The sequence below is a fragment of the Pseudorca crassidens genome, chromosome 5 (assembly GCF_039906515.1).
Source record: "Pseudorca crassidens isolate mPseCra1 chromosome 5, mPseCra1.hap1, whole genome shotgun sequence".
NCBI lineage: Eukaryota > Metazoa > Chordata > Mammalia > Artiodactyla > Delphinidae > Pseudorca > Pseudorca crassidens.
In genome coordinates, this window is record NC_090300.1 from 25,155,379 (window position 1) to 25,174,812 (window position 19,434).

The window sequence follows — 19,434 nt, forward strand, 5'->3', positions numbered from 1 at the left end:
TGAATATTTCTTTTTCTCTGGCTCCTTCCCATTCACATTTGAACACAGTATGTTTCTTCCATCTTAGAAAAAACAAACGAAATCTTCCTTTATCCCACATCTGCCTCCAGTGACAATTCTCTTATCTCCCTTTTATAGCCCAACATCTCACGTCTGTATTTACAGTCTTTAATCACTTACACCCTGCCGTTAAGATCGCTTACACACACACATTTAAAAAATTTCAATCTAGTTTTTAAGTCCACCAAACTCCTGCGTAAACTTTATCTAAGATCAGCAAAACCTCCTTGTTGGCTAAAAGAATTTTTGCCTCACTGATCTCTCTGCATCATCTGACATTGTTGAAACATTATCCGCTGTCTTGTTGACTTGGTTTTTTCACTGTGTCACAGGCTGTAGTCTATCCTTCTTCATGGGCCCATTATCCTCTGCCTTTCTTTTAAATATTCTTGTTCCTTCCTAGGCCTTTTTTTCTTATAGTCATTTGTTGTTCCATTCATTCACATAGCTTCAAAAACCATCTATAGATGACTCCCAAATCTATATATCTCAACTCTATCCTATACTCTCTTTCTGAAGTTTATGATTCATATATCCACATGTCTATTGGGCAACCTTACTTTCATGGCCCTCAAGCTCAAAAGTTTAGACTTGATTGAACTCAGTATTATCACTTGTCAGTATCTTTCACTGTGTTCCTACATCTCAGTGAATGTCATATCCCTCCTCCCATGTGGAGCCAGAACCCAGGATATAATCTGTGACTCATTCTTCTGCCTTCCTACCCCCAAAATTTTAATCAATGATGAAAACTTTCAATTCCTCCTGAGAGAAGCATCCTTTAAATCTGTTCATCTTTCTTGATCTCAACTGCTAGTATTTTAGTCAATGCCACCATCATTTCTTAACTAAGCAGTGGCTTTTGATTGGTATTCTCTCCCCCAGCTTTGCTCTCTACCCCACCCCTCAATCCATTCTCCATTCTGCCATCAGGGCACTTCTTTTTAAGTCCAAACTTACTCCTGCCAATCCTCCTCCCCTATATAATACCCTTCAGTGGTTTCTCATCGATTTAAACAAAAGCCCAATCTCCTTTTCATGCTCACAGTCCTGGATGATCTCACCCCCGGAGACAGTAATGCTCTAGTCTTATTGCTCAATGTTTTCTTCTTCCACTTATCGTCTAAGCTTACAGAACACTTTTTAGTCCTCAGACATAACTTACCTCCAAACCTACTCATACATCATTGCCTCATTCTAGAATTCTCTTCCCACTACCCACGTCCTTTATCTGGCTGTATTAGTTTGTTACGGCTGCCATAACAAGATATCACAGACTGGGTGGCTTAAAGAACAGAAATTTATTTTCTCACAGTTCTGGAGGCTGGAAGTCCAAGATGTAGGTGCTGGCAGGTTTGGTTTCTCCTGAGGCCTCTCTTCTTGCCTTGCAGACGGCCACTCTCTTGCTGAATCATCACATGGTCATCCCTCTGTGCTGGCACATCCTTGGTTTCTCTCAGTGTGTCCAAATTTCCTGTTCCTATAAGGACACCAGTCAGATTGGATTAGGACCCTCCCTAACAGCTTTGTTTTAACTTAATTACCTCTTTAAAGGCCCTATCCCCAAATACAGTCACATTCTGAAGTACAAGAGGTTAGGTATTCAACATATGAATTTGAGGGGACACATTTCAGCCTATTACACTGGCTAATGCCTGTGTGGACTTCAGATTTCTCCTTTGATTTCAAATTTTTTGCAAAAGCGTTTGTTAATTTTCCAAGTCTGATTTTTAGGCTTGCTTCTGGGCATTCTCATACCACCTTCTACTTCTCCCACTATGTTTTAAACAATATGAGTGTAAAACCTATACGATTTTGGTCAGTACAGTGTTCCCCAGAACCTAGTACAGTGTATGGCATATAAAAATCATTGCATTAATGTAAGAATAAGTGTATATATGTATAACCCCACCTCTTGCTTTCTTCCCTTGCCTCTATATTCAGTCTTATCATTTGTCAGAGCCCTACTGTCAACTGCAAGAGGACCCTAACTTGCAGTTTTCCAAAGAGATTACATCCTCTACGAATTCTGTGCCTTTGCTTATTCTTTCCGCCTGAATTCCTTCTTAGCCTTTATAACCCTTGCTAATCCTTCAAGGTTGAACTCCTCTGGGAAGCTTTGGCATCTACAGTATGTACAGACACATTTCTTCTGGGCTCATAGCTCTTTGTCCTTATCATTGATCACTTCCACTAGACCATTTGCTCCTTCAGGAAAGTGATTTTCTTTTTTTGCATATTTGTATTTCATAGGTTTATCAGAGTAGTTGGCAATTAGTGGGAACTCAATACACATTTGGACAAACGTGAGACAAAGCTGAATGTAGTGATACTTACAAGGTTTTGTTGAACCTGATGTGAAGAAAACATTTTGTTTACTCCTTTAGATGCAAAAGTTTTGAAGGGGGAGTAAATCTGGTGTGCCACAGGAAGAGCAAGGAGTCAGCATGGCTGAAGTAGAAGGAGAGAACGGAAGATTGGTAAGAAATGAGGTCTGAGAGGCAATGGAGGTCAGATCGTTCACAGCCACTTAGGCAATTGTTAAGATGTTGATTTCACCCTGAATGAAAAAAGAATGGAGAAAATTGATTTATATTTTGGCAGTAGGTTGAGAATAAGCTATTAGGGATGGGGAATAGGGTGTGGGGGTGGGCAAGGACAGAAGACCAATTAGGAAATCCGGATAATAATTCAGGTGAGAGATAACACGGTGCCAGTTGGGGGATGATCATGATAGAGATGGGGAGAAGCGGTTGGAGTCTGGATATATTGTGACAGTAGACCTTACAGGATTATTGACCAGTAGGATATAAAGATGTGAGTTAATGAAATGAATGAATGAAATTACTCTAGATGGTGTGTATCTATTCATATATAAAGTACATCTTTCACTATCTATTAACTTAGATAGTCCAGAATTTAAAATGGATACTTTAAGAAACTTGATAAAACTGGAGTCAGAAATACATTTTAGGACAGATGGTAGGATATTGAATAAGACAAAAATTAAAGTCTTTAAGAGAGATTAAAAGGAAAATATTTTTTGATATGCTGTGGAAGTGTGTACAAACAGGGCCTAATTACGATTGAAGGCAATAGTGGAGGAAAAGATGGTGGTAATTATTTAGAAAAAAAATAATTTAAATCCTCTACAATGCCAAATTTTTCACAGCATAAAGAAATAGTAATTTGAAAGAAGAAATGAAAAATCACTATCTAAAAACAAAAACTGAGGTAAAATTTACCCAAGTCACTAAGGACATTGTATGTTATTTGCATGAAGTGTAAAAGAATATTGCCTGCAACTATTCCAAGAATACTTTTTACTTATGGAAAGAAATACTACAGAATTCAAGAATTTATTTTTCTAAAATAAATATGTACAAAACTAAACAGAGCAAAATCTCCCAAAGAAAAGTGATTAAGTAGTAAATATAAATAATTTGATGTATGGCAAAGTATACATTTAACCAAAATATATCTTAATATTTTATTTACAAAATAAAACAGTAATTCATTATTGGAAGAATTTATTATTTCATGCATGATTTCTGTTAAAATTTCTTTTATTCTACATACACTGTTCCTATGACAAATTTGTTTAGATAACATAATTTTATTTCTGTTCACTTCTACAATAGAGATTTTCATTTATTTTTAAAACTGTCTTTTACATCATGAGATGTGATTGAGATAAGAATAGTTTTAAGTGAAGTAAGTCAGAAAGAGAAAACCAGATACTGTATGCTAACACATATATATGGAATCTAAAAAAAAAAAAAGAAAAAAAAATGATCAGAAGAACCTAGGGGCAAGATGGGAATAAAGATGCAGACCTACTAGAGAATGGACTTGAGGATATAGGGAGGGGGAAGGGTAAGCTGGGACAAAGTGAGACAGTGGCATGGACATATATACACTACCGAATGTAAAATAGATAGCTAGTGGGAAGCAGCTGCATAGCACAGGGAGATCAGCACTGTGCTTTGTGACCACCTAGAGGGGTGGGGTAGGGAGGGTGGGAGGGAGGGAGATGCAAGAGGGAAGAGATATGGGGACATATGTATATGTATAACTGATTCACTTTGTTATAACCATTGTAAAGCAATTATACTCCAATAAAGATGTTAAAAAAATAAAAATTAAAAAATAATTAAAAAAAGAATAGTTTTAATCATTGATTTCCTCTTCGGTCTTCCTCTTTGGTCTATCTCTTTCATTTTCAGATGATGGCTTTTTTTTTTCTATTCTGTAGCTTTACACCTTGCATTTTGGGTTCTGTATGATTTTTTTACTTTTTTGACATTTTGTTCAATTAAATTTATAAATATGGTCAGAAGACAAAGGAAAAATAGTTCTTATTTTGAGTGGAAGTGTCAAATGTTAAGAATAATTGTGCTGTCAAAAGAAATAACTTATTTCACAGCCTGAACACCCTATAGAGAACTACATCTCTCTTTCTCTTTTTTTTTTAAGATTAAACAGAACCTTTCTCTTTCTTCTTTCTCTTTATATTTTAAACAATCATAGCATTAGGGATCAAAACACAATAACACATATGTACTTAGCAGGTGATTATATAATTATATTACACAGATATTCACTACAAATACTGTTTTTCCCTATAGCACATTTAATATGGGCAGGCATATTCTTCTTCAAATGCACTTTAGCGCAAGACTGTAATTTCATCCAAAGGTTATAGTGGTATAAAAAATGTTAGAGAACATTTAGTTTAGTTCTTCATTGTCATTAGAATGGCAAGATGGAATTACAGCTCTATTTGTACTGCTTTGGAGCATTCATCAATTTAAATTTTAATAAATATCAGTTTCAAGCTAGTTTAATAAAAAAGAGTATTATTTCTTATTTACTAGCCAGTTTCTACAAACCGTCATTCTGCCTAACAATTTCTGCCATTCTTACTCTTTCCATGATTCAGAGTTTAATGTATTGGCACAGAATTGAGCTGTAACTCACCAAGTGTGATTTCAGATGAAAATATTTTACTTTATTTTGAAAAAGAATAATAAAATAATCATAATACTTTTTGTAATTTTTTATAGCACTATTTTGTATAGATCACTAAAAACACTTATTCGATTCAGGTCAGTATACATTTATCAAACAAAAACATGTATGCAAAATTTTAATTATTGCATAGGATATAGAAATGGAAAAGACAATTCCTATCCTTAATAAGCTTAGGGTATATATAGAGAGAGAGATTGATTATAGTGAAAGGAAGAAAATGACTGAAAGAGAGGTAAAAGTTTGACAAAGCTATGGGACCTATGAAGTACATGTGAACTAGATGCCCAGGAATGTACTCAGCGGAAGATTCATTTTGGCAGTTTATTCAGGTTTAATACCTTGTTGGCATTGGAAAGATCAGATAAGGAGGTCTGAAAACTAAAGATCAACTTGGGGAATTGTAAGTAAGCAATGTAACTCATCACTTTTCTGAACAGAAATGGGTAAGTGAAAGTAAGGATAGAGATACAAGACAGCATAAAGTGAAGAATTTATTCTGAGGTTCTCCTGATGCAAGACCTCAGCTTTCCAATATTAGAGGTTAGAAAGGAGGTTTGATATAAATGAAACTCTCTGGGTATTAATCAAAAGGGGATAATAGGGCCTTTTAGTAGGAAGAAGTATGCTTGTCCTGGAAGAAGCAGTCATAGAGGAAGGCGTTAATGTGCAAGGAACAATTTCAATATGGTGGGTACAGATCATGAAAAGGCAGGTCTGGATTTCTACTCAAAATAAGGTAGGCATATGGTTCTGGAGAATAAGCCTGAAATTTTAAGTTGGGATAAAACAATGGAGCCTTTTAAATGTTTTGAAATACAATTTTTATTTAACTTAGTAGGTATCAGGGAATAATTGAAAGTTTTGTTGTTGTTTTTGAGGTGTGGTTTTTGGACGCTTACTCTGGTTGTAGTGCATAAGATTGATTGGAGAAGGGGATAAAATAGAAGTGAGAGACCCACAGACATAGAGAACAGACTTGTGATTGCCAAGGGGAAGGGGAGGTGAGGGAGAGAAAGAATGGGATTTTGGGGTTAGTAGATGCAAACTAGTATATATAGAATGGATAAACCACAAGGTCCTACTGTATAAGACAGGGAACTATATTCAATATCCTGTGATATACTATAATGGAAAAGAATATGAAAAAGAATATCTATCTATATCTACCTGTCTATCTATCATCTATGTATAACTGAATCACTGCTGTACAGGAAAAATTAACACAACACTGTAAATCAACTATACTTCAATAAAATACATTTAAAAACAAAGAAGTGAGAGACCAACAATGAAACTCTTGTAATGATTCTGTGAGAGAGATAATGAGGTCTTGCATGATGGTAATGAAGATGGCCATGGGGAAGAGGAGATGGCAGTATTAATTCTGATTGGATGGGAGGGGCAGGAGAAAAATGACTCAATGCATTTTAGTTCAGATAATTGGGAGAATTCAGGTGCCATTAGAGAAAAATAGGTAAGCAATGGATAGAGAATGTTTGAAATAAATGGGAATGGTAAAGAAAGATGACAACTGTATCTTTAGGGGCCAAACAACTCTACAGATGAAGATATCCATCACTTAGAACTGCAGAACTATAGCACAAGAGAGAAGAGCGGTGAGTATGGCCTAAAAGTTACCAGTGCATAATTAATTGTCAAAACTAATGATTCTCAAACCTGTTTGAGAACCACTGACATATATTGTTCCTGATTTCATCCCACATCAATTAAATCTAAATCACGGGGGCTGTAGTAGGGAGTTAGGAATCAGCGTTTTTTTCTGTTGTTTTTCCCAAGCATAAAGTTTATTATCTATTTTTATTTTCCTCTCTTTTTCCCACTAGTTGACATTTTTTTTGTGGGGTGTGGGGGATTTCTAACCCATAGAAAAATTAAAATAACAGAACAATGGAAATATATAGCTTCTTACCTTAATTGACCATTAACATGTTACACTAGCTCCAACTTTTTTTACAGAACGCAGACACGCATGCACGCACACACACACACACACAATTCCCTTTTGTCAAACAATCTAAAAGAGGGCTGAATACATTGTCATGTTTTATCTCCAAATACTTCAGTATACACATATATATCTTCCAAAAATAAGGACATTTCCCTATATAACCATGATTCCATCATCACCCCTCAGAAAATTAACATAATTTAATAACATCTTTCAATGTACAGACCACCTTTATATTTCCCTAATTCTCTGAAAAATGTTCTTTATAACTAGGAAACAAAATATCCTAGTTTGCCTGGGACAGCCCCATTAGTTCCTGTAGTCTGGTATAACTGTTTATGATATACTTACTATCTTCAAATATGCACTATATTGGATGACATGTTAGAAATTATATATCATTTTTTCCTATACAGGATCTAATCAAATTTAATTACTAATGGGGCTTTCATATGTCTTTAGTTTGTCTTAATGGGGCTTTCATATGTCTTTAGTTTGTCTTAATCTAGAAGATTCTCTCCCCCTCTCTGTTCTTCATTACATTGGATCCTCTGAGGAATACAGGCCAGCTGTCTTCAAGAATATATTACATACTGGGTGAGTTTGACTCTCAGTGTGTCACACCAGGGACACATAATGGCTGGCTGTTAACAGTACTGATGAGTAGTTAGTATTAGAAAGAAGCTCTCCATGTTTTTTTTGTTTTTTTTTTTTATGTGCACATTAAGTTTAGAACCATTGTTCTAAGCCATAGCAATAAATTAGAAAAATAAAAAAGAAAAGAGTAAAAACATAGAATTTTGGAGAATGCCTTCGCAATTTACAACACACTCTGGTGGAAATGGATTCACTAAGGAAGAATCCGCCAAAGGAATTTCTTATCCAAATTTTGCCCAATCTACGTATCATTATCTGGGCCTCCTCCCAAATTTCTCTAGGCCTGATAAGCCTGTGGATACATATGAGGTGACACTAGTAAAAATGCACATTTTAAAACAAAGAACCCCAATACTCTGCAATATACTTACTCTTCCCGTATATCTCTCAGAATTCTTATTATTTTTTTAGTTGCTGCTCTCCTGGGCACTAAGATCTCTGACTATAGAAATTGTTGCTTTGCCAGCCATGGTGATCATTCTCACTGTTCTGATAGTGCTCTTCTTGGTGCCCTCAGTGTTTCTAGCTCATGGTGCCCAAGTTTGGGGGCAATCGTTGACCAATCCTAATAGCTGTCTCCTATTTGTGTTATAGTCTATAAGATAGGACTCAGGCCGAAGAAGTTGGTGATCTTAGTGTTTTATAGAATTGGAAGAAACTTCTCTTTCAGATTAATTTCCTGCTCCTGATGTGCGAGAAACTGACCAGAGAGATAAATTTCATTCTAAAGCCAGAGCCACCCCTCCCCTCTGAACTCTGAAGACAATGACTTTTTTACTGCGTAAAACTAAGGTGTCTGGCCTTTTCTCCTGGGATTCTCCTGGTTGAAGAATTAGATCCATATCATTTGACACATACAATTTAGTGTCTATTAGGTGGGCTGATCATTCTTTACTTCAGGGCTTTTATCGTTCACTTTAAGTCTTACTCATGCAGTTGCTTAAAGGATAATGGTGTCATAGCATATGCACATTTAACTTTCTCTAATTCAACTATTGTCTCTGCTATTCCACTCCATATACACATCTCTCTTAGTGTGGAAGGGAGAGGACACAGTGATATGCTTTTTTTGGTTGGTCTCTATTGTCCTAAGAACCCTTATGGTGTGAGCACCTGTCCAAGCCACCTCTTGTGTTTAAAGACACTTTGTTCTGCTTTATGGGAAACTTAAGGAATTTCCAAGATGAACTTTTACTATACTAGATTTTTACCTTACATGTTGACCTCAGAACCTGTGACCAAAAAAAAAATGCCTTGTGCTGGTTCTGAATCTGTCTGCCCTTCTCCTGCTCTGCTGAGTCACTAATAGGCTGATCTCTGCTGGCTGCGTCTCCCAGCCTCCTGTGTCAACTCTTTTCCATTGGGGTTTGGCTACTGGGATGTTCTGTCCAGTTTCAAAAGACGGGTGGAAAGGAGATGTTACAGTGCTTTCTCCCTCTGCCTCTGCCTCTGATGGTGTAGAGGCAGTAGTCAGGTCTCATGTTTTGCTCCAGTCCTTCTGATTTTCCTGGGCCTCTGGTTTTCAGTAATACCTCCTGATCTCTCAGTCACTTCATCCTAGGGCAGGTAAGAGTTCCTGCTGTTAATCTCTGGCTGGCCCTACCACTCCCTGATTTGATTCTCAGCCTCTTCTGTCACTTTTGCAACCATGTTACTGCATTAACTTCTCTCTGTTCATGACTAGAATGGCTTTATTTTTCTTATTATTCCCTCAACAAGACAACTTCTTGCTATTAGAAGTCATCCCAAGTATCAGGTTTTCTAGGTGGGTTTGCAGGATTAGATTTCTCCCCTATTTGAGTGTGATTATAAAAATGATGTCCTTGAAGGTGGAAAATAGGATAGTGTTAATGCTTGACATGCAGTGGCTTAAATTACTTAGATAAGCCCATGATTTCTTGGAATGAAATGCGAGTAAAAGGCAAGACTTTGGGAAAACAAGTAACAACTGCTCCATACCAGTCTGGTAGTAATGATGATTTCAAGTACCCGCCTTGGAATACCTGCTTCTGACAGCTTTGAAGAAAGAAAATTACAGACTCCGGTTTTCGAGTTCTTTGTTCATGTCATAGTTAGAGAACCAGAAAAATGTTATGGGCACCTTAGAATAATATCTGATCTTCTGTAGAAGCAGAGAAGACATGACAGAGGATCAGACCCAAAATCCAGTGGAATACATCACAGAATTATAACGATAATTGAACTGGAATATATAAACTTGAAAAGTGTCATGTTAAGCTTGAACATGTGCAGCAGCAGCACATTATGAAATGGAATTGGCATATAAAGTTCTGCTCGAACAGATTCTGAAGGTACAGTAGCAGGAAAAGTAAACATGTTTACATGACACCTACTTCTGCTGCATCGCTGCTGCTCTATTAATCAACAACTATGGCCTCTTACAAGCTCTCTGTGACCAGCTGCTGGAGGAAGAAATTGTTGGTCTTGGTTTACACAGAATTTGCACAATATCATAGCACAGCCTGCATATGGACTGTTGCCAGGTTACAATCCCACTTAGGGGTGATCTTGGAGGATGGTGGTAAAGATCAACCTTCCCATAGTTAAGACTTTGGACATTATAGCTGGTTGTTCATTTTTATGTCCAATGAGAGAGATAGCTTGAGATGAAGTTCTATTCTGATTTATGATAATGATTATTTATCCTCATTGGTCAGAGACTTGAGAAGAATAAGATTGAAGACTGATGGCAAGCAGGTCGAGAGGGGTTAACAGACTTTGCGAAATGGGTATGCATGTCTCATGCATGTCCCCCTGAGGGCATCTACTGCAAAGGAGGATTTCGGTAATCATGAGGGCAAGACATCCTGCCACAGAACTGGCAGCCTAGTCTCTTATCCATTCTGAGTTTGTTTGTCTGTCTATTTTCTGATAGGCCCATGATAAAAATGGCCATATCATTAGGATGTAGGCTATGTATGTCCTCAACAACATGGACTTTACCTCATCAAGACTGATCTCACTACTGTCTCTGATAAGTGTCCAGTTTCTGAAACATGGATGCCAATACTGAACGTTTAGTATTGCACCATTTTCTAGAGGTACTGGTCTATCCATTGCAGGTGGATGACATTGGCCCTTTTACATTACAGAAGTAAATTTTACTCACTGGTATGAATGTTTATTCTTTTTTTTCTATAATTTCCTTAAGGTTCATTCATGTTATAATGCATGACAGAATTTCCTTTTTTATGGCTGCATGCTATTCCACTGTATGTGTAGACTACATTTTCTGTAGTCATTTATCCATCGATGGACATTTAGATTGTTTCCACATCTTAGCACTTGTGAATAATGCTGCAACGAATGTGCAAGTACAGATATCTCTTTGAGATTCTGATTTCAGCTATTTTAGATATATACCCAGAAGTGGGATTACTGGATTAAACATCTGTTCTTGATATGAATTTCCTTCCATATCCACCATGCTTCTGTCAGCACCGCCATCTGTGGACTGAGAGAATTCCCTATGCATTATGATGTTATCCCACATAACACTGTTTCTGACGAAGGAACATATATTTCTGCAAAGGAAGGGCAACAGTGGGCTCACACTCAGGGAGTTCTCTGATCTAATCACAAACCCTATCACCCAGACACAGTTGACCTGAAAGAAGGGTGGATAGCCTACTGAAGACAGTTATGATATTTGATGGAATAGCAGGTGAAGTTGAGATGTTCTTCTATAGCATGTAGTATATTCTTTGAATCAGCCACATTTAGTAGGATGCTAGTTTTTTCATAGCCAGCATCCATAAGTCCTGAATCCAAGAAGTAGAAGTGAGAAGGGCCCCTCTCACTATTGCACACAATAACCCATTCACAGACATTTTTCTTTCAGTTCCTGCAACCTAGTCCAAGTGTCTACTATGAGACACAATAATGGGCCCATTAAACTGGAAGTTGAATCTACCAACTGACTATTTTCAGAGGCATGAAGACTAATGCCTCTGAAATAAAGGGCAGCGATGAGGACGAGGTTATCATATTACTAGGGGTGACTATTCCAAATGGCAAAACCATTAAGGATTCAGACACTTCTGGAATTAAGGTTTGGGATTCTTCTCTATGTAAAGAACACTGATCAGCTGATCTGAGAGCAAGGGTAACATAGAATGAGTAGTGAGAAGAGGAAACGATAAATATCAATAACACCCTCGTAACCAATTTCAGAACTGAGGACTCTAACAGCTGTTCATGCATGTGTCTGTGTGTATTATATATATATATATATATATATATATATATATATATATATTCATTCAATGTTTATATATATATATATATTTTTAAATTTCCCCTTCCCCATTTCTCATTACTTTGTATAAGGAGTGTTAATGGTGCATAACTTTACAATTTCAGTTCATATGTCAACAGACCCCATGAGCTGTGACATCTGGACCTGATGGGCAGAACTAGAAATTTCCTGTAGATCCTGGGTGTCATAGGGATATGATGCTGGAGAAAGGGCAAGAGCATCTCAGTTTGTATGATGGATGATTGCCTCTCATTAGACAGAAACATGACATTATAATATGTAATTTATATACAGGCAAAGCAATCAGAATGGCTGCTGAGTAACAAAAAGGAGGAGGTAGCTGGTCCTGAGTTTGTTTTCATTCAGGTTCAGTACTGTTTTGTATCTCAGATAGAGTAATCGCTCAATCTTTCATTTCCCACGCTCCCCCGTGAGCTGATTTCCTACCTGATTCAGCCAGTGGAAGGCACTGGAGACTGGGCTGAAGAAAGGGAGGGAGACCAGGATATTTCTGCCCCTTTAACTCAGGCATCTCTAGCAGCACTGGGGCTTCTCTGTGGCCCCAGCTCCCATTTGACAGTTTTAGCTTCTACCTCGTGACGTGCTGCTATGACACATCGAGCTCCTTTTTTTCCCCCTCCAGGCTGGGAGGCAGTGGCTTCCAGCTGTTGTTAATCTGCAGGGTAACTCACTGTCACTTGTTTGGTTTTTCAGCTTCCTCCCTCATGTGTAAAACCATTTCTCAGTATTAAATTCTCTCTATTTTAAATATGCTGAGTGATTTCTGCTTATCCAGTTGGAAACTGAGTGATACATAAGTCTACTGGGTAACACTGGAACACCAAATCTTCTCTTGTGACCTTCGTAAAGGCTATCTATTCACTGAGGACAATATTATTGTGGTAAGATATAAGTTCTGCCTTGGTAGCCTCCTTATCTTCATTGCTTTTTGTTTGTGTTGTTTTAAAAACACTATTTGTATTAGTTGTACTTATTTGCTTTTTGAAATAGGTAGTACATACATATGGTAGAAAATTCAAGTATTACAAATGGATATATGATGGAAAAACACTTTTTCCCCTAGTTTCCTATTTATCCATTTCTCCCACTGGTGACATACACTGTCATCTGTTTCTTGTGTTTTCTTCCAGAGAATGCACATACAAACAGCCACACACAGAGTAATTTATGATGAACACTCTTCTGCACCTTGCTTTTTTGTCCTACAGTATATTGGAATCTTTTTTATATCACTACATAAAAAGCTGCATTATTCTCTCCAATAATAGCACAATATTCTATTATATTTAACAGTCCCAATACTTGGTCCACAGTTAAGTTGTTTCCATTATTTTGCCATTGCTAACAATGCTTCAGGTAACATCCTTGCACATTAGGCAAGTTGCACCATCAGAGGGAAGGAAACAATATCTCTGAATTATCAGTTGGAGAAGCACTCCCATCCACATGCTTCCCGCAAATTTTTCTAAAATAAAGGGTTCAAAAAGCCACCTGCAGTGACTTGTGACATGAGTGAGTAGGAAACTTTTATTAACCAACTATGTTTTCTGGGTTGTTTGTTAGGTAGCTGGAAGTAATTACCCCAACTAATACAAGTGAGACTAGTGAGTATAATTTATAGTTTGAAGAAGTTTGGGGCTAAAGGAAGAAAGACACACAACTAATGATGATAGAAATATATAAAATGCAAAAAAAAAAGAATACTGGCAAAGTGACAGAGGATGAGGTCAAAGAGATAGGAATCTAAGTTCTCACTCCTCATTACTAGGAAGGAAAATATAAACTATTTTTTCCCTCAAGAAAAGGTAGGATGAAGAGGAAGGGGGGAAATACTGAAATACTACTAAACATTATTTGATCTTTTGGGAGAAGTGATAGGCAAAATAATCTCCGGTAGAGAGTTAGAAATAATAGAGTGGGAGGGCAGTGACATTACTGGTAAGACTGGAAAATGTTTGGATACTGACAAACTTAGAAAAAGAATAATTATTTTTTATTAGGTTCATGATCGCATCACTGAGATTAGATAGCCTAAAAATGTAATTGACCCAATTATCATGATTTTCAGATATTCTGCAAAAATGGAAGTACATAAAATATGCAAACAGGCTGCGGATTGACATGAGAGGGAAGATCACAGAAGTAAAAGATCCTAGGTTGGTGGTAAGACAATAGTTGAAATGAATAATCTCAAGGTTCATGCATTCAAGTTGAGTAGGGGTGCAAGTGACCTAAAAACTGGAGTAACAGAATAAAGTACTATGAAAGGGGTGAGGAACTAGAGGTCATGAGAAGATGAAGAACAAAGTAAATAGGGCATAAAATAAGTTTAGGGAGAGTATCTTATAGCCAGAGAGGTATTTCAGAATTCCAAATTTTATGAGCCAAACAAGATGATGAAACCCAAATTGTGACTGAAATGAAATGGAGTCTAGGTCATTGGAGTTAAGAATGTTGAGTGACTGAGGACCCAATATTTGCATGGCTACTAGGACTGCCAGATAAAATTCAGGAAGAAGTTTACAAGCTTTAGAGAAGACGGTAGAAAACAGATGTAAAATATAGGAGAAGAAACATGGCTTATTTCAGCTTTACAGAAATAAAGGTGGTGGGGTGAGAATGGCAGAATACAGACCTAGAAGTATGAGTGAGTAGCAAATCGACTGCTCGTCATGATCCTTGACCTATTAGGAGTCAGGTTTAGTTAAAGAAAGGGAACGGAAAGAGCACTTGAAGAAAAAAGTTAAACTGGAAGGGACACAATGTAGAATTAAGACCCAGGACTCTATCTATGGCAGACCAAAGTTGAGTATCAGCTCCATCATTAACTAATTGTGTGACCATGAGCAAGTTACTTTAACTCTATAAAGCCCAGCTTCCTCATCTCTAATATTAAGATAATAATAATAAATACCTCATGAGATTTTTATAGAAATGAAATATAGCTTAATAAACAACAGCAGTGATCTTTGGAGAAATAATAACTAGTGACTATAGGTATTATGGAGATAGCCTGTGGAGAGAAAAAAAAAATAGCATAGAGGAAAATATGGCAGATGGGCAGTAGTGATTAGGGTCAGGAGTCCCAATGAGAAAGAAGGAAGAACTAAGTTGGGAAGAAGTTATGTTTAATAAAGGGGAGGACTGAATATGCAACAGCTTTTTATAGACGAGAGTAGGAGCAATATACATGGGCAAAATTATATCTGGAAATGTTTTGGTAGCGTGGGACACTGTAGAATTGTCTCATGGTGGGAGATTTGGTGATTTCTTCCCAGTTTGGGGATGAAGCCAGTGCAAGGGCAAATGAATATGCTGACTGATATGTTTACATAGTAGTTGTGTTTATATTGATAGGCATTCACCTTACAATGGCCTGAACCCTAATCAATGCATAACAAAAACCAACCAGTCAGCTAGTAAACCAGAAAACCATTTAGGGGCAGGTGTATCTAACAGACATGAGAAAATAATAATTGGGGTTACTTGAATCTTGTCTGTAGTTCACTGATTCTTTACACATAAAATCTGGAAACAGGAACAATTTTTTTTTTTTTTTTTTTTTTGCGGTACGCAGGCCTCTCATTGTTGTGGCCTCTCCTGTTGCGGAGCACAGGCTCCAGACGTGCAGGCTCAGCGGCCGTGGCTCACGGGCGCAGCCGCTCCGCGGCATGTGGGATCTTCCCGGACCGGGGCACGAACCCGTGTCCCCTGCATCGGCAGGCGGACTCTCAACCACTGCGCCACCAGGGAAGCCCCGAAACGGGAACATTTTTATGAGCATTTAGAAACATGATGTTGTTATATTCTGTGTTAAAGTATAAAATTGTATAGTTTTCCCCTCCACTTCCTCCAAGAATGCATCATTTCATTTATATTAATAAAATTAATGCTTCCATTGCTGTTCTTTTGCAAACTCTGCATGCTCTTAGAAGAATTAAGAAGGCCATCCCTAGGATGAGTAGCTGTATCCTCTGGTCACCTAAATTGAAGCTCTTCTTTTCCTCCTTCTTCCCTTTTCCCAGTGTGTCTCTCAATTTCCCTTCCTTTGATCGCTGGAGAAGTCATTTTCTCCATTCTGTCCTCTTCTGGGTATGAAAACGTAAATTCTGAATTACTCCAACTTAGGTAACCCTTAGGATAATTTTTTAAGCAGCAGGAAACAGGGCTATCTGGCTGTGCAGATAATGATATCAGCTGTTTCCTTCCAAAACAACAGGTGCTTTGGCATAAAAATGTATATCATCATACTGAGATGATGACATCAGTTCATACTTCAGCTTAATTATAAACCACCTCCATTAATCCTCAAATAATTAAACATTTTGTGTGTGTTGCAAGGTGAAATGTAAAGTTAAAGGTGCCTGGATGTTTATTAAAAGGTTTTGAAAATGTATTTTCTCTACTTTGCACTTCTTTGTACACGAGCAGAATAATATTTGAAATGTATTTTTAAAAGCATAGTTTGCTTCTATCAGAGAAAATAAAGGATAAGATAATTAATGCAAGGTAATATTTTAAATGTTTGTATGAGCTCAGAACCACCACAAGGAATGCTAATAGTTATGCAGGCTATATACAATTAATGGCAAAATAATTTTAATTAAAGATGTTAAATATTTGAAGCACCCTTATTAATGTTACAGTCCTATATGTTGAATAAATGCCAAATACTTGCATTTACATTGCATAAAAAACAAATATTCAATCTAGTAGAGTCTGATGTGTATCATTAAAATTAGCTACGTCAGATGTTTTCAGTAAAAACCAAACAGTATTTTATAAAGTAACATTTGGCCCATTGCTTATATTTTCAATATTTAGAAATTTCATTTAAAGGTTTTTGCTATATTATTTACATCATAAAACCCAAGATGGACCTATGAAATCTAAAACTTTTCTTGATTCAGTAAAGAAGTGTAACAAATAAGATTACTATATCCTCCTTTAACATTAAAATATAGAGCTGACCTTCTTTAAAACAGTTGTTACCTTCATGAGCCAGATGTGTTTCTAAGCATATTATTTATATGGAATACATCCAAGGACACAGCCATTTATGAATCAATAAATTATGCATTTGTCATTTGTTACTGGGTAAGACTTAAGCTGACATCTTTGACATGCATACAAGTGTCTCAGCACTTCGTAATCACATTAACAATTTAGCAGAGGTGATTTTCTGGGGGAATGAGAGCACAGTGGTTTATAAAATTGTTTTTTTATCATAGAAGTAGGTATTCCCACAGATTTTAGTTATTCACTATAGATCAATTTAAAAGTCCACCTTCCTTAGGTTATACTACGATTGAAATAAAGTAAATTCTGTGAATTCCCAGGAGTGCATCATTATCTGTTTATCACGAAGCCAGCATAACAGCTGTACAAAGTTGTTCTTAAGTGGATTATTTTTTCCATTTTTAAAAATGTAACCAGTGAACAAGACTTCTTCTCCTGGTAGGTACATAATGATAAATTTATACAAGGAGAGTTTTATTCTTTACAAGTAAAACTCAGACTGGAAATTTTCAGTGGATTTAGCTGGAACATTTGGGTGGCCATATGGAGCTCTCCATGGCGCCACGGGACCACGCAGCTATGAAATCTGATCACTAGCTCCCCAGTGACAGCTGGGCCTTTACACCATCAGAAAATTTTCAGACTTCTAATTTGTCATAACTGCCTCCTGTGGAAAGGAAATATGTTATGTAGCCAGATACAAAAATTCTTAGTACCCAGCACTATAAATGGTTAATTCCTTAACTGCAGTTTGTGATTCCCTGATGCAATTCCTATACCAAAAATATATGGAGTCTTGTTCAGTTAAGGTTAGTCCATTGCTCCACCCATTCAAAAAGCCACAGAAATGTATCCAGAGAAAGATTCCGTCACAGAGCTTAGCATTTTAAATACATTTAATTTTTAGCTGCTCTCAAAAAGTCATTTATGCCACTGAGAGGTTTCATCTCAGTGAGTTCCATTGGCCCTACTGGTCTATTTAAGTCTAATGACTCTTCGTTTGAGTAGTTGAATATTATGCTATGGCTCCCAGTACCTGCTTCTTTCTACATAGTGAGGCTGAAAATATTTGTCTGCTGTAATTCTTTCAATCTATCAGCAGCTCACAGGCTTATTAAGTATCCCTCCAGCCATCCAAAGAGATAGAAATGCTTTGCTGCTCCCCATTTCTGACCACTTAGCTGGAGTTTCTGCTTGGGAATCCCCTCATAACCATTCCCAATCACAGAAAGAGGTCCTAGGATGAAGTTTGTATTTTTCCTCATCCCACCTGTCATTGAAAACTTTCAGAGGGGACTTCGTCTTCTACTGGAAAAATCCTATCCTTTGGTAGCTTTTAAATGTCTTAATCATTTTTTAGAAAAAAAATCACCTATATTTGACTTTTTAATTGTATGCCCTATCACAATCTTTAATTCAGTACAATGAAAAAGGACCTTATGGTGTCTTTCCTTCATCCTCCTGTTTATCCATCCTTACATTAGCAATGCAGAGATTAGGACTGTAATTTAAACTTATCACTAGGTGCTCCATATCTTTTGTAATCGAAAAGTCCAGAATCTATCCATGCTAATTTCATCATGCAGTTCACATAATAATAATAGCTAACATCTACTCAGCACTTACTTGCGTGAACAAACTCATTTATACTCTACAACATTCCTGTGAGATTGACACAGTTGCCATCATACTCATTTTGGAGATGAGTAAGCCAAGGTACCATTTGACTAAGGTCGCACAACTTATAAGTGTCAGATTCAGGATTTGAAGCCAGGTTGTCTGGTTTGAGAGCCAGTGCTGTTAATCACTACACCATGATACCTCTTAAACTAGGAACGGGGTGATTTAGCTTGGCACTAAAATGAATGGAAAACAAAGATGTATTCTATTAGTTCTGCCACTGTGAACTAGCTCTGTGATGCTGACAATGGCACCCACTCGGGGCCTCTGTTTCCTCATTTTAAAGATAAGATGAGACTAGTTCTTTCTGCTGTAGCAATAAAATGCTAAGGTACAGGTTTTCTATGGGTGACTACAGTTCACAAGTATTCAGATAGGTACTGGTTATTTTAATGAATACTATTTGTCTTAATACTATTTTCTTTAATTTCCCTATTGCTGGTACTAGTACTCCATACACAGCTTTTAAATCCATCCAGCACTTTGCTTTCTATTATTCTTCAGTACTCTATTCTTCACTAGTTTTTCTTCATGCTCTACATCAAAATCAATGCCAAGCAAAATCTTGCTTTTAGTTCCACGCATGTACTATCCTCATATCCCAAATCACTCCTTCTGATTTATCCATGTCAATCTTCTTTCTCTGACCTCAGCTAATTTGTTCTTCATACCAATCATTATACCCAACAGCACACATTACCCGTTCTCTACTTCC

The 19,434-nt window shown here is 37.0% G+C and overlaps 1 long non-coding RNA gene across 3 annotated transcripts in view; it reads right to left on the reverse strand.

Moving 5' to 3' along the window:
• LOC137224728 (uncharacterized) overlaps positions 1-19,434 on the reverse strand; it is a 398,425-nt gene that overhangs the window by 104,801 nt on the left and 274,190 nt on the right. For all 3 annotated transcript variants that reach the window (XR_010943478.1, XR_010943479.1, XR_010943480.1), the window contains 2 exons: positions 2,398-2,511; positions 1,374-1,540 (listed from right to left, as the gene is read on the reverse strand). This is a non-coding gene — a long non-coding RNA (uncharacterized lncRNA). The remainder of the gene's footprint in view (positions 1-1,373; positions 1,541-2,397; positions 2,512-19,434) is intronic.